Source organism: Artibeus jamaicensis, unplaced genomic scaffold (assembly GCF_021234435.1).
Source record: "Artibeus jamaicensis isolate MK-2021 breed Jamaican fruit bat unplaced genomic scaffold, CSHL_Jam_final contig_402, whole genome shotgun sequence".
NCBI classification, from domain to species: Eukaryota; Metazoa; Chordata; class Mammalia; order Chiroptera; family Phyllostomidae; genus Artibeus; species Artibeus jamaicensis.
Window position 1 is genome coordinate 6,657,524 of NW_026521818.1, and position 13,694 is coordinate 6,671,217.

The 13,694-nt window shown below is 40.3% G+C and overlaps 1 protein-coding gene across 10 annotated transcripts in view; it reads left to right on the forward strand.

Moving 5' to 3' along the window:
• Window positions 1-13,694, forward strand: part of APC (APC regulator of WNT signaling pathway) — a 158,189-nt gene that overhangs the window by 35,845 nt on the left and 108,650 nt on the right. For 3 of the 10 annotated variants that reach the window (XM_053665341.1, XM_053665342.1, XM_053665340.1), the window contains exon 2: window positions 4,852-5,031. The exons of the other annotated variants lie outside the window; for them this stretch is intronic. The gene's annotated coding sequence lies outside the window, so the exon portion shown is untranslated. The remainder of the gene's footprint in view (window positions 1-4,851; window positions 5,032-13,694) is intronic. 10 annotated transcript variants of the gene reach the window in all.

Genomic DNA, 13,694 nt, shown 5'->3' on the forward strand with positions numbered 1-13,694 from the left:
CTGTGTTTTTCAGTTCAGAAATTGTATTCTTCATTTCCTCTTGGCCCTTGTTGATAGTTTCTGTTTCCTTTTCCATGTTGATATAGTTTGCAGCGAGTTCATTGTAGTTTCCCTTTAGTTTTTGGTCGCTCATTGTGAGCTCTTTGAGCTTCCTGATAACCATTGCTTTGAACTCAGTATCTGACAGTTGAGTTGCCTCTATTTCATTTAGCATTCTTTCTGAGACTTCTTTATTACCTTTCCTTTGGGGATTGTTTCTTTGTCTTTTCAATGTTTGTGAGACTCTTGTTAGCCTCTGCTTCTTAAATTGATCTGTTCTGCCTCCCTTGGTTTCTGGTGTGAACTTCTATGGTAGAAGACCTGTGACATTCAGTGGTGCAGTCTCCTTAATCTCCTGAACTTGCTGGTCTTGGGCTGTCATTTATGTTGGCTCTCTGTATGTCTTTGGGTTTTGATTGCTCTTGGGTCTTTCTTTGGTGGGTCCTTCCCTCCAGCTGGTTCACTGAGGGTCACTCCACCCACCACATCTTGTATTCTGTTGTCCAGGTGTGAACAGGTTGTATTGAAGCTGATTCTTCTATGTGTATGAGGTTTTGAGGCTTATCTCACTCTTGTTCAGTTGTTTGTTCTGGGTAATTTCTCCACCATTTAGTTGTTTTCATAGGTCAGTCCTAGGTTGACATCAGTGTGGCTTACACTCCCTCCTTCACCTTCTTCTGTTGTTATCTGTTGGTGGTTCCTTCATTGGTGGGTTTTCTCTTCCAGCAGGTGTACTGATGTTCACAGCTCCCACCTATTCTTTTTTGTGATCAGTTGGAGGGAGAAGGCAAAATGGTTTAAGACAGCAGGAGTGTATTCTATGGTATTTAAAGTACCAATCCATAGAGAAGAGATAGGAGATCCTTTGGATATGTATAGTGTTAACTGTGATATTTCACCCAACTAGCCACTTTTTAGAAAGGGTGGAAAAAAGGTAAGATCCTTGTTAGGGGCAGGGAAGGATTGTGAATTGGATCTAGAAAGTAGTGAGGTTGTAGGAGGTCAGATTATGAGGTAAAGTGAGAGTGAAGGATAGAAAATAGGTGTAGTATGCGAGAGAATAGAGCTAACCACTACAGTAACAGAGTTCAGGAAACAGTGAAGTGAGCTAAGATTCGGGAGGGGTGTTATATAGTACTTACAATTGTATGGAACAGCAGTTATTTACAATAGCAATGGAGCAACAATCATATGACAAAATCTATGGGATCTGAATAACAAAAAAAGGAAGTTCAGGACCTAGAGTAGTATGTTATTGGAACAGTGATGAAATGAAAGATGGAAAATTAAAAATACACTATCAAAGAGAGAACAAGGGAAACCAGTCAAACAATGCAATTTAATAAACTACATGAAGAAGACTAAACAGAAAGAAGAGAAATTAAAAAATATTAATAAAATAAAAGATATGTGAATAATGCAAAAATAGTAATAATTCAAATATAGAATAACTTGCAGGTTCTCTAAGGTGGCAAAGTGAAATTTGTCTCACTGTCTCAGTTGTCGAGGTGACCTCTCTTTGAGTCTAACTCTGGTCTTTTCACGGCTCCAGGTTTTATTGTCTCACTTGTGGGAATTAAAAAATACAAGGAAGGAAGGAGGAAGGAATAAAAAAGAAAGAAGGAAAGAAAGGAAGAAGGAATTTTTTTAAAGCCTTCTGCTGACTCTAAACTGGCCAAGCCAGTTCTGCTGCTCTTCCTAGCTGCAGCAGGCTGAGGAGGGATTGGTTTCGCTTTTCTCCCTTCCTGAGCCGCACTGTTCACAGTTGCCCAGCCTCCAGACCAGTTCCTCAGTTCACTGTCAGGCCCCCAGTGCCCTTCTGAACTCAGCCTATGCCTTCAGTCCACCAGTTGTGCTGTCCTTGAGGTGCACCAATTAGGGGCAACTCACACACCACCTTCTTGTTCTTTGCTCTCCTAGATGCTAGGGACTCAGCCCCGCTTCAGTGTAGTTCAGCCCTGCCACTGAGTTAAGTCTTTCTGGGGATTGCTGACTCCCTGAGGCCTGCAGCTCTCCTCTGTCTTCCTCTTAGAAAGCCAGTCAACCCTGCAGGGCCCTGGGTGCAGGGGCTGGGTGGGAGGTGCCTCTGGGCAGCTGAAGGCGGTGCTCTGTCCCAGGGCTGTGGGCCTGAACACTCAGCCTCGGCTGCTCGGGCAGTACACGTAGCCTCCAGGCTGTGGGCTTGGGTGTGCACCTCCCCAGGGCTCCAGGTGTGAGCACGTCTGGGCTGGGGCTAGGGGTGCAGGAGGTGGGGACGGCTGCTGCGGGAGAATTCCCCAAAGGGCCGCTGAGTGCCTCTTTTTTCTTTTTGAAAAAATCCTCCTATCGAAGCCTGCAGTCCAAACAAGTGCCTCTCACACAGCCCCACTCTCCAACCAGACCAGGGACTGACTGGATGAGGGTCCATCACAGCCCAACTGTCCACAGCCAGCATCCACAGTCTCAGCAGGTGCACACCACCCCTGTGTGTTTGCAACTTCGTCTTTATTCCCTCCCCCATGACATGAAGCATCCAGATCCCTCCCAGTGCTGCTCAAACCTGGTTTGGCAGGGGAGGGAGCCGTTGATCTGGCTCTCTCCATAGAATCCTGTGGCAGACCTGGCAGGCACTGGGCCTGTGGCTGCAGCTGCCCTGGTCCCCCTGCACTGGTCCCAAGGACCTTATTGTCCTGAAGTACTCTTCTTACTGTCTAATTTTTCAATGCCCTCTACACTTTTTGGTCTCTAATCTTCATATATGCTGGGATATTGTTGGCTGTTTGCTCTCTTCCTCAGAAGATCATCTAGGTGTTTCACCCGTGCACAGGGGGAAGTGGACTCCACTCCTACCTATTTCGGGGCCATCTTCCCCTCTATCATTCTGTTGAATTCTTGTTTCTTCATTCAGTACTAGTTAAATGTTTATTTCTTCCTTCTGCTCCACGTCATTGATTTGAGTCCCAGTTTCTTTCCCTTCACTGTTGATTTTTTGTATATTTTGCTTTATATCAGTTTGCATAGCCTTCATTTTCTCCTCTATTTTGTGACCATTCTCAACCATTTCTGTGAACATCCTGATTACCAGTGTTTTGAACTCTGCATCAGATAGGTTGTCTATCTCCATGTCGCTTAGCTCTCTTTCTGGAGTTTTGATCTGTTCTTTCATTTGGGCAATATTTCTTTGTTATGTTATAAGGGGCAGAGCCTTAGTTATTTGCCAGGGCGGGGCTACCCAGGTTGCATTGTGGCACTGTATTTGGGGGCAGGGTCAGAGAGGGAACAGTGACACTTGCTCACAGCTTCCAGTCACTTCCCCTGCTACCCACAAGCAAATTGGGCCCTTCTGGTGCTAATTCCAGGGTGGGTGGGCTTGTGCATGTTCTAGCACCCTGTGGGTCTCTCCAGTGAACTCTCTGTGAGTCTGGAAGTTTCTCCAGCTATTGCAACCTCCACAGGTTTTTACAGACAGAAGTTCTGAAGCTTTCTATTCCTTCACTGGAACCCTGAGTTGTGCAGTGTGTCTCGCTCCCCAGTTGTTCCTCCCTATTTATCTGCACACAAATGTGGGACCATCCTGGTCCAGCAGCCACTACCTTGCCTGCCCTGTCTTCTAGCCACTGCCTTGCTGTGCATTCTCTCTGCCCTGGCTGCTCATATCTGCCCCCACCCCTCCTACCAGTCTGGATGAATGTTTCTTCTTTAACTCCTTGGTTGTTGGACTTCATGCAGTTAGATTTTCTGGCAGTTCTGGTTGTTTTTTTGTTTTTAAGTTTGTTGTTATCTTTCTTTTGGTTGTGCAAGGAGGCAGTGTATCTACCTACACCTCCATCTTGGCTGTAAGTTAATTGAATCTTGGAGGTCTTGGTAAATAAAGTTTAAAAAGTCTTACAGAGTAAATATGAAGTTTTAGGTTTAAAACATTAATCTGTATTGAAAGAAGGAATTAAATTTATTAGTTTCCTTAAGTATTTGAATTATTTTATTAGGCAACTCATTCTCCTAATCTTAAGATGGATCTATATATTAGGTACTATTGGGGGTAGTACAAGTTGACCCAGAAGTTTCTGATTTAATTTACAAAGTCTAGTATGTCTAGGTAGATTTTTTCCCTTTTAATGAATAAGTTTGGATTGTTTAGCCTATAATAGCAAACATTTATATTCAGATATCCAGAAGTGAAATAATTTTGTAGTCTGTATGTTACCTTATATGTTTAAAATTCAACTTAAAGCAAGAGAGAGGGAAGACAATCACAAAGAAATAAAATGGTATAGAACTAGGCCCTTATCACTTGGAGTTGATATATAGGGTATTGAAAAAATGATAATTTTCATATCAAGGGAATAATTTGTGGATATTTTTATGAGAATAAAAGTCTCGACCCAAGGATTTTTAGAGAAACATCAATTGTTTGCCTCCTATACACACTCCAACCAGGCATTGAACCTGTAACCTAGTCATATGCCCTGACCTAAGACCAAACTTGCAGCATTTTTAATTTATTTCCTGGGAGGAAGACTTGTTTAAAAAACTCAAATGAACCGTGTGCTCCTCCTTTTTACATTCAGAATGATATCATAAACATTTAGTGCTATTTTAGTGACCCTATGTCACTGAGCTCTTTAATGCTAAAATGTCATCCTTATGAGTAAGGTTTTATAAGTTTGTACTACAGATTGTACCTTTGGGAACAATTTTATCACTGTTTTTGGTTTTCAGTAAAGATCAAACTTTAAAACATTAAATAAGACATGCTTTAAAAAACATAGGCAAGCATAAAACCTTGTTTTAACATTAGGTTTTAAAAATTAATCAGAACTTTTTTCTCCATAGGAAGTAGAGTTTAAAACATCAGATGCACTTCCGCCAGGATGGAGGCGTAGGTGGAAGCACTGCGCCTTCTCACACAACCAAGTTTAAAAACAACAAAGTTTTAGCAACAAAAACACAGCCAAACCACAGAAAATTGAACTACACGGAAGTCTGACAACAACAAACCCTTCAGCCAAACTGGTAAGAGGGGCAGAGCCAGCAGCGGAGCAGGGTCAGGCAGGAAAGATCCACCGGACCAATCCAGGCACACAACCCAGGTGCACCAGTAGCCGTAGGCAGATCCCAGGTGTGGAGTAGCGGGCGGAACCACTAAGGGCACAAGGTGGTGGACCCACTGAGGGCTGACCACAGTCACACATTTGAGCGCAGATAAACCAGTGAAGGAGCGCAGCGGTGAGACAGACCATGCAGGCCCCAGTGGTGGAAAGTGGCAGTGGAGACCGCCATTGTTCCTCTCTGACCCCATCCCCACATACAGCATCACAAACCAGTAACCTGGGTGGCCCCACCCTGGTGAACACCTCCTTGTACTTAACAGGCACAAACAGATCAAAACATGGCTCAAGAACAACTCAGAGCCCCAGAGCCAATAAATCTAAGCGATGAAGAAATAGCCAAACTTTCAGATGCACAGTTCAAAACACTGGTGATCAGGATGCACACAGAACTGGTTGATTATAGTCACAAATTAGAGAGCATATGAAGGCTAAACTAATTGAAATGAATGGAAATGCACAGGAAACCAATAGTAATGGGAAGGAAACGGACTCAAATCAAAGGAGTGGACCAGAAAGAGGGAAAAAATGACCAAACAGAAAAGGATGAAGAAACAAGGATTCAAAAAAATGAGGAGAGGCTTAGGAACCTCCAGGACATCTTTAAACATTCCAACATTCGAATTATAGGGGTACCAGAAGGGGAAGAGGAACAGCCACGAGTGGAACACTTATTTGAACAAATAATAAAGGAGAACTTCCCCAATCTGGCAAAGGAAATTGCCAGGAAATCCAGGAAGCTCAGAGTCCCAAAGAAGTTGGACCCAAGAAGGAACACACTGAGGCACATCATCATTACATTAGCCAAGATTAAAATGAAAGAGAGAATCCTAGAAGCAGTAAGAGATAAGGGGACAGTCACCTACAAAGGAGTGCCCATAAGACTGTCAGCATATTTCTCAAAAGAGACCTTACAGGCAAGAAGGGGCTGGAAAGAAATATTCCAAGTCATGAAATCCAAAGACCTACATCCAAGATTGCTCTATCCAGCAAAGCTTTCATTTAGAATGGAAGGACAGATAAAGTGCTTCTCAGATAAGATCCAATTCAAGGAGTTCATCATCACCAAGCCCTTATTCTATGAAATGTTAAAGGGACTTACCTAAGAAAAAGAAGATAATAAAGATGAACAGTGAAAGGACAGCAAACTCACAGTTATTAAGAACCACACCTAAAACAAAAGCAAACTAAGAGGACAGCTAGATCAGGAGCAGAACCATAGAAATGAAGATCTCATGGAGGGTTAGCAACAGGGGAGTGGGAGGAAGAGAAGGAGGGAGAAGGTACAGAAAATAAGTAGCATAGATGGTAGGTAGAAAATAGATAGGGGGAGGGCAAGAATAGTATGGGAAATATAGAATCTAAAGAACTTGAGACAGGTGGTCATAAACTAAAGTGGGGGAATGGTGGGGGAGGGGTGAGCAGGGTGGAGGGGAATGAAGGGGGGAAATAGAACTGTAATGGCATAATCAATAAAATATATTTTAAAAAATCAGATGCACTAAAACTGGAGTTTTACAAGGTTAGGGCATGTTAAGAATTAACATATTTTTTCCTTTACTTATACACAAGTGTTTGAATATTTCATTAATTGTGTAAAATGGTCACCAAAGTTAGATTTTGATTTTTTATTACAACACAAATTTAAAGAGTAACTAACTGTCTTGTCAAAGTTGCCTAAATAACACCAAGTAAAACAAAATTAAATTCCTTTAGAGTATGAAATTTAGTGTTCTTTCTGATGTCATATTTCCCAGTTGGAAAAAGTCTTGCGCCATTAAATTTAACTATAAATTAGTAGTGTGCATCTGAATTCTGATCATTTATCCTGCTACATAGGAACTAGAGACTAGACCTGTTAATTTTTGTGGATCTTGCTCTAATCGTGCATCCTTCCTTATTTGAAACAAGTTTGTTTTTCATTGTCTGTAAGATGAAGTCTAAATTGTTTAACCTGACAGGCAAAATGGAAATGCATTCCTGCCCTGAAAAATTCTTTTTTATTTATTTTATTTTTTTAATTTCTTTTCAATATAGTTTATTGATTATGCTATTACAGTTGTCTCATTTTCCCCCCTTCACCCCTTTCCACCCTGCACATCCTCTCCCTCCCACATTCATGGTTCATGTCCATGTGTCATATTTATAAGCTCTTTAGCTTCTACATTTCCCATATTATTCTTACCCTCACCTTGTCTATTTTCTACCTACCATCTATACTACTTATTCTCTTTCTCTCCCCTCTCCCTCCTCCCACTCCCCTCTTGCTAATACTCCATGTGATCTCCATTTCTGTGGTCCTATTCCTGTTCTAGTTGTTTGTTTGTTTTTCTTTTTGTTTTAGGTGTGGTTGTTAATAATTGTGAGTTTGTTGTCATTTTACTGTACATGTTTTTTATCTTCTTTTTCTTAGATAAGTCCCTTTAACATTTCATAAAATATGGGCTTGGTGATGATGAACTCCTTTAACTTGACCTTATCTGAGAAGCACTTTGTCTACCCTTCCATTCTAAATGAGAGCTTTGCTGGATAGATCAATCTTGGATGTAGGTCTTTGGATTTCATGACTTGGAATACTTCTTTCCAGCCCCTTCTTGCCTGTAAGGTCTCTTTTGAGAAATCAGCTGACAGTCTGATGGGCAATCCTTTGTAGGTGACTGTCTCCTTATCTCTTGCTGCTTCTAGGATTCTCTCCTTCATTTTAATCTCGGGTAATGTAATCATGATTACATTTTTCCTTGGGTCCACCTTCTTTGGGACTCTCTGAGCTTCTTGGACTTTCTGGAAGTCTATTGCCTTTGCCAGATTGGGGAAGTTCTCCTTCATTATTTGCTCTTCCGCTTCTCCTTCTGGTACCCCTATAATTTGGAAGGTGGAACATTTAAAGATTTCCCTAAGCTTCTCCTCATGTTTTTAAATTTTTGTTTCTTCTTTTCTGTTTGGTTGTTTCTTTCTTCCTTCTGGTCCATCCCATTGAATTGAGTCCCAGTTTCCTTCCCATCACTATTGATTTCCTATACATTTTCCTTTATTTCACTTAGTGTACGCTTCATTTGTCTATCTAATTTGTCACCAAATTCAACGAATTCTGTGAGCATCCTGATCACCAATGCTTTGAACTGTGCATCTGATGGGTTGGCCATCTCTTCATCACTTAGTTGTATTATTTCTGCAGCTTTGATTTGTTCTTTCATATGGGCCATTTTTTTTTTGTCTTGACACTCCTGTTATGTAGTAAGGGGAGGAGTCTTAGGTGTTCACCTTGGGGAGGCAACCCAGTGGCTGGGTTATGATGTAGTATGTTGGGGCAGGATCCAAGAGGGAATAGTGGTGCTTGCTCTGCTCTCTGTCGGACCCCAGTCTCCTCCACTGATTCTCCCAAGCAAACTGGGCCCTATGGTGCTGATTCCCAGGTGGGTGGGCTTGTGTACGTTCTAGGACCCTGTGGATCTCTCCAACGAACTCTCCTGTGAGGCTGGGAGTCTCTCTCTGTGCCTCAACCCCCACAGGTGTTTTCAGTTGGTGTTTTGCGGCTTTATTTCCTGGCGCCGGGACCCTGGGATTCCCAGTCTGTCTCACTCCCCAGTTTCACCTGCTTTATCTGCGCATGAACGTGGGACCACCCAGTCCTTCAGAGAACTTGTACACAGCACCCCTCCACAATCCGCCACCTCGCTGGGTCTGCCAGCCACTGCTTTGCTGCCTGTCCTCTCCACCCAGCTGTTTGTCCAACTCTGCCCCTCCTACGAGTCTGGAGGAATGTTTCTTCTTTAACTCCTTGGTTGTCGAACTTCCATACAGTTCAATTTTCCATCAGTACTGGTTGGGTTTTTTTGCTTCTAAATTTTTGTTGTCCTTATTTTGGTTGCGCAAGGAGGCACAGTGTGTCTACCTACGCCTCCATCTTGGCCAAATGTGCCTGAAAAATTCTTACTCTTTCAAGGCTAGTTCTGTGGCTACTTTCTCTCATAAATCTTTCTTGATTACCTTGCTGGAACGATCTGCTCTCATCATTTGACACACGTCCTCATACTAAAGTTTTTGTTGTAAATGTTCTTTATTAAACTGTAAGTTGATGTCTTATTCATTTTTATATCATCTACATTAGTACATTCAACAAAATATATTGAATCTTGTTGTACACCAAGTACTGTTCCAGGTGTGAAAGACATAGCAGTGCACAAGAATCAATCTAGATTACTTACTTAAGAGAATTTTTATTCCAATTTAGGAATCAGTGATGAGGGAGACAGAAAACTAAATATGTAGATACATAGATAGAGCCTTTCAGATCCTAAGTGATTTTACGACAAAACAAGTACAATGTGATAGAAAAGTTTAAGGATGGTACCAGTGTAAATAGTGATCATGCAAGGTCTCTTTGAATACATGGTGTGAACTCCAGTACCTGAACTATAGGATGGAACAGTCATTTGAAGATTTGGGAGCAGAGTCCTTAGGCTGAAGGAAAGGCAGAGAATAGACATGATCATAAAAAAGAGGGAAGAGAGGGACAGGGAGGGGAGGAGAGTGGGAGTGAGAGCAGGAGCTAGATTATGCAAAGTCTTACAAACCACAGTAAGGAAATTTATTCTAATTTCATTGGAAAGCCAGTGAATGATTTGAAGATTTCAAGGGCTCATTTGGGTGCACCCATATAATCTGCCTGTTTTAAAGTCAGCCAATTCATAACCTTAATTACATCTGCCAAATACTTTTTGCTTTGTAATGTAGCATATTCACTACAGTAACACCAGGACATATTTAACCTAATACATATTTAACATATTTAATATACAAGAGCAGTAAAGCAGAATTAACTCAGAGTAGCCTTTATTGAGTCATTCATAATTTTTCTTATGTCTTTTGCTTTTATTGATGTGTCTACTACCAGACATTACCTTGTATTTGCCACAGCTCCAAAGTCTACTTCCCTTTAGTTTTTTAGCTAAATTAAAATAAAAGTGTCTCCTGCATTTAAAGAGATTTTGTTGTAGATATGTTCCAGAGAGATCTGTGGTTTTTGACTGATAAAAATTTCTGGGTAAAGGGTACTTATTGTGGATTTCAATTAGACATTTGAAAGCTGTTTGAGTTTTGGTTTTTTTTTTTAGTTAAATTCAGCACATATTTATTGAGCATCTACCACAGCAGCTGTAATCAGCAGGATAATGGTAATGAAACAAGTAACTTCTTTTAAATTATATTTTATTGATTATGTTTTTACAGCTGTTCCTATTTTTTATCCCTTTGTCCCCCTCTGCCCAGTACCCCCATTCCCTCCAGCATTCCTCCCCCATAGTTCATGTGCATTGGTTATACATATAAGTTCTTTGTTTTTTCTATTTTTTATACTTTTCTTAACATCTCCCTGTCTACTTTGTACCTACTAATTATGCTTCTCAATCCCTGCACCTCTTCCCCTATTCTCCCCTTCCCCCCACAGCTGATAACCCTCCAAATGTCTTCTATACCTATGATTCTGTGCCTGTTCTAGTTATTTCCTTAGTTCATTTTTTAGTTTTGTTTTTGTTTTTAGGTTTAATTGTTGACCATTTTGAGTTTTCATTTTACTGCTCATAGTTTGGGTCATTTTCTTTTTCTTAGATAATTCCCTTTAACATTTCATATAATAAATGTTATATGGTAATGATGAACTCCTTTAACTTGACCTTATCTGGGAAGCACTTTATCTGCCTTCCCATTCTAAATGATAGCTTTGCTGGATAGAGTAATCTTGGTTGTTGATCCTTACTTTAAATCACTTTGAATATTTCTTTCCAGTTTCTTCTTTTTTTTTCTTTAAAAATTATTTATTTTAATTGCTGTTCAAGTACAGTTTTCTGTCTTTTACTCCCATCCCAACTACCCCCCCCCCCGTGCTCCCCACTTTTCTCCCATTCCAGTTCCTTCTTGCCTGCAAAGTTTCTTTTGAGAAATCAGTTGAGAGTCTCATGGGAACTCCTTTGTAGGTACATCTCTGCTTTTCTCTTGCTGCTTCTAAGATTCTCTCTTTACCTTTAACATTTAACATTTTAATTATGACGTGTCTTGGTATGGTCTTTTTTGGGGTCAAACTTGTTTGGAATTCTGTGCTTTCTGGACTTGTATTTACCATTTTTTCACCAAATAGGGAAGTTTTCTTTCATTATATTTTCAAATAAGTTTTCAGTTTCTTGTTCTTTTCTTCTCTTTCTGGCATCCCTCTCATTTAGGTATTGGCATATTTCAAGATGACCAGAGTCTACTATTCCTGTTTTGTTTTTTTTTAATTCTTATTTCTTCATTCTGTTCTGGTTGAATGTTTGTTTATTTATTTATTTATTTATGTATGTATGTATGTATGTATGTATGTTCCAAATCATTAATTTGAATCCTGGCTTCCTTTCCTTCACTGTTGGTTCCCTGTAGATTTTTCTTTATTTCACTTAGTGTAATCTTTATTTCTTCCTTTATTTAGTTGCTGTACTCAGTTCGTTGAGCATCTTGATCACCAGTGTTTTGAACTGTGCATCTGATAGGTTGGCTGTCTCCATTTCGTTTAGTTCTTTTCCTGCAATTTTGGTCTGTTCTTTTATTTGGGCCATATTTCTTTGTCTCTTAAATTTGTCATCCTCCCTGTTTTTTTTTCTGTGTATTGGGTAGAGCTGCTTTGACTCACTGTAAAAAGCACCTATAAACTGTGTGGGGTGGAGCATTGGTTAATCGCCGGGGTAGGCAACCTACTTCACTGCTTTGTGGCTCTGCAACGGGAGAGTGCCTAGAGAGGGGACTGTGCTGCTGCTTGACTCCTGAGGATTTACCTGGCACTTGCCCCATTTCCAGTCATTTCACCCACTCCCCATATGCGACTGCCACCCTTCCAGTTGTTGCCTTGGTGCTAAATCCCAAAGTGGGTGGGTTTTCGTATATTTTAAGACAGCATGAGCCCTTGTAGCATAGTTTCCTGAAAATCTAGCAGTTTCCTCTGCGTCCTCAACCTCCACTAGTTTTTACAGCCAGAAGTTATAGGGATTTATCTTCCCAGTGATGGAACCTTGGGCTGTGTGACCTGGGCTGGGGCTGGGACCACTTGCTCCCAAGGCATCTCTCCCAATTTTTGTCCACCACAGATGAATGTGGTACTGCCCATGGCCATTCTTCAGCTGCCACCGCCTCCCCTCTCTATCTCTGCATCTCTACCCCTCCTACCCATCTGATTGAATGTGGCTTCTTTAAATCCTTGGTTGTGGGAGTTCCATACAGTTTGATTTTCTGACCATTCTTAGTGTTATTTGTTTTGAGATTTAGTTGTAATTTTTTTTGTGGTTGTGCAAGGAGGCAAAGTGTGTCTGCATATGCCTCCATTTTGACCAGAAATGAATTAGTAACTTTTTGAGGCATGAGGCTCTAAAGAAGTCAAGCTTCTTTGGGATATAACATACTTAGAGCTCGCTTAGTGTGGGTAGGTAGGTACTCATGAGACCTGGAGGGTGAGGCAGTTTGATCAACATTGGTTTAGGAGTCAGACTGCCATTTCACTGTTATGTGGATTGGCTGAGTTATAAATTTTATTTAGTGTTGATTCTTTGTGTGTGTGAATAGTAATCTTTTTTTTTTATCTCTATAGAAGTTTAGTTAGGGTTAGATGATATTATAAATATTTGCCTAACACAATCTCTGCTACTGGTTTAAGAGGAGATTTATCATGAAACTAATGAAGTTTAATGTACCTTATTGCATAGGCCTATCCTAGGTCCTTTTGCAGAAGCCCTAGCAATTTTGATTAATTTTCCTTAAAGAAGACTCCCCCACAATTTTTATATGCTTTGCCCCCACAAAATCTGAATTTGCCTTTTGCCACAAGTTAGATTAGAAATAAATGTTCATTTCTCTTGTTCAAATGTTGTGATTTCAAATTGTGCCCAACTTAGAAGTGCTTAACATTTGAAAAAAATACAGAAATAATATGTATTAGTTTGTGGAAATTTTATGAAATTCAGAAAAGATTAAGTTTCTATAATTCCACACCCAGAGTGGACACTTGATATTTTGGTTATCTCTTTCTGGCTTCCTCTGTGCTCATATATAATTCACTTTTTAAAAAAGGAAGCTATTCAGTATCATTAAGCATATATTCTGCATTTTCAGCTAATATTACATGAATTATATAATTATATATCATGTTGGGTTGACCAAAAAGTCCCTATGTTTTTTTCCATAAAATAAAAGACTCATTTTTCATTTCGCCAATCACTGGTTTGGATATTTTGAGTATGTCCACTACCTCCTGTGTGGTATAACGATGATTGTTCTCAATTAATGTCTCGATTTGATTGCTATCGACTTCAACTGGTCTACCCAACAGTGGAGCATCGTCCAGTGTTGGACGATCTACAGCACAAAACTTTGCAAACCACTTTTGACACAATCGATCAGTCACAGCATCCTCTCTGTACAGTACACAAATCTTTTTTTTTTATTTTAGTTGTGTTTTTACCTTTCTTGAAGTAACAAAGCATAGTATGCCAAAAATGTTGCTTATTTTTTCCATCTTCAATATTAAAATGGCTACACGAAAATTAACCA